At 53.6% G+C, this 2,023-nt stretch overlaps 1 protein-coding gene across 1 annotated transcript in view; it reads left to right on the top strand.

Annotated features, from left to right (window-relative positions):
* The first annotated feature begins 327 nt into the window (after positions 1 to 327).
* The window catches only part of SMPD3 (sphingomyelin phosphodiesterase 3), a 130,672-nt gene continuing 128,976 nt past the window's right edge, over positions 328 to 2,023 (top strand). The window contains exon 1 of the mRNA XM_035120570.2: positions 328 to 450. The gene's annotated coding sequence lies outside the window, so the exon portion shown is untranslated. The remainder of the gene's footprint in view (positions 451 to 2,023) is intronic.

The raw sequence follows: 2,023 nt of genomic DNA, 5'->3' as shown, positions 1-2,023 counted from the left end.
CGCGAGAGAGCGATCCACCGCAGAGGTGGCTGGGAGATGTAGTCTTAACCTTCCTCTTAGGCTCCCGCTTGGAGAAATAGTTTTCTCCTTTCGCTGGCGTCACTTGTGGTTTTTGTGTGTGTTTGTGTATGTGTGTGTGTGTTGGGGAAGAGAGAGGGGGTGGAATTGGAACGATCGCTTCAGCATCAATCAGCCAGGCGCCGCATCCAATGGGAGAAGCCCGGGGGCGGAGTTGGGCGGAGATGAAGGATGGAGCCTGCGGTGGCCACGGCGGCGGCGGCTGGTGCAAGAGAAGCGACGCGCATGGGTAGGCTGTGTGTGGAGCTGTTCAGCGCAAAGGTGCTGAGCCTCGCTCGCGCTTAAGCAGGCTCCGCCGGCTGCTGCTGCTGCTGCTGCTCCCTTGGCTGGCGGCATGGGACTGGGATCCGGCTTCCTCCACTGCCACGCACAGTAAGCGATTGCACCTATGCAAATATATATATGAATGTGTGTATGTGTGTATACGGATTTGCGAAAGGTAGCGATCCAAAGCAGGGATCTCGCTTTTCGCGTGGCTGCTCTGCTTGCCCTCCGCGCTCTCGCCTTCCTGCTGTTGTGCGCGGGTGTGGAGTTCCGGCGTGGGGAAGGCGATCTGGAGTAAGGAAAAGGGGAACGTGGTCCATGCTGCTGCCCTTCCCCAAGCGCCTGCCTCTGCTGTTCCGGAAGGGTATTCATATCCTTTGTGTGTTTGCTTAAGCCTCGGCGCGCACGGACACTCCTTGCGTCCAGAAGGCGCTGAGAGCAGGCGAGCAGATCGCGGCTTTATTCCTTTTTATGCACACTGAGGCGGGGTCGCGCGAGTGGTGGTGAGATTAAGCATGCCCCCACCTCAATGATTATTTTTTTAAAAAAAGAATAACTTGAGGGGTGCGCCGAGTCGGTCCACAAGTGCCTGCAGGCACATCTGTGGGGAGATAGTACTATGCTTGGTGAAGCATGGAGTAGAGTCACTACTACAGCCATAAGTAGGAGGCGGTGGGCAGCCCAGATTGCAAAATGGTTCCCATGCGTCTTATAGCCCCTCTCACCAACCTGCCTCCCCCACCCCTCAAATCTCCCCCAAAATCTACGGTTAATTTTCTCCCACAGATTAATATTTTATCATTCAGCACTCTTTGGCTGAGGTAGGTGGGTGGAGAGAAAGCTAAGCTGGGTTGGGCGTTGATCCCCCGGAGCAGAGAGGCAGTGGAGGAAATCCAGCGTGGCTGTGCTTATGGCCGAACGGCAGATCTGCCCTCCTCTCCTTTGTGATTTGGTTTTTTCTTTTCTTCCTTTTTTGCTACTGTCTGTTGCACACCAGTGGTTCACGCCACAGACTTCTGTGCCTAGCGACAGGGCTGGCGGTGAATACTGAGCAATGCCATATGCCATCAAGCCAGGAACATTGCCTCTGTGCTGATATTGCACCCCTCTCCAGGGCTCTCAGCTCTGATGCCCAGATCAACCCTTTGTCCCACACCGAGTGGGTTGTGCTGTTCGCAGTTCTGGTGCTGGGTGGATTATTGGTGCCTTACGGTTTTCTCAGTCGCCAAGGAGTAAAAAGAGGTCAGCAGCACAGCAGAGGCAACTCGGCGAAGTGCTTATCTGGGCGTGGAAAACGAGAGACAGAGAGATTGAAGTTTAATCAAGGAGCAGCATGCTTTCCATGCCAATGAATCATGGGGCCACGCAAATACCTCCTATGATTTGCCTTTGGCTGGGGGGGGGGGAGAAGAGATGCAAAACTAGCAGAGAAGCCCTGCCTAATCCAGGAGGGAGCCAAACGCAAACCAATTAGCTCTCTGCCATATGGCTTTGTCTTTCTTGCAGCCTACCTCTGGACTGTTCTATCCAGGGTGCCCATCTGACAGATAATCTGCAGCATGCACTGCACTGCACTGGAAGTCAAAAGTACTCAGGGATATCTGTTGATAAAATAGTCAGAATAAAACATATCACAACAATAACCAGCCAGGACCCAGAACAAAGGTGGCTTATTTCAGGA

This window comes from Zootoca vivipara, chromosome 6 (assembly GCF_963506605.1).
Source record: "Zootoca vivipara chromosome 6, rZooViv1.1, whole genome shotgun sequence".
Taxonomy (NCBI): Eukaryota; Metazoa; Chordata; class Lepidosauria; order Squamata; family Lacertidae; genus Zootoca; species Zootoca vivipara.
Note: the sequence above shows the minus strand (reverse complement) of the source record. Positions and strands in the feature narration are given on the sequence as shown.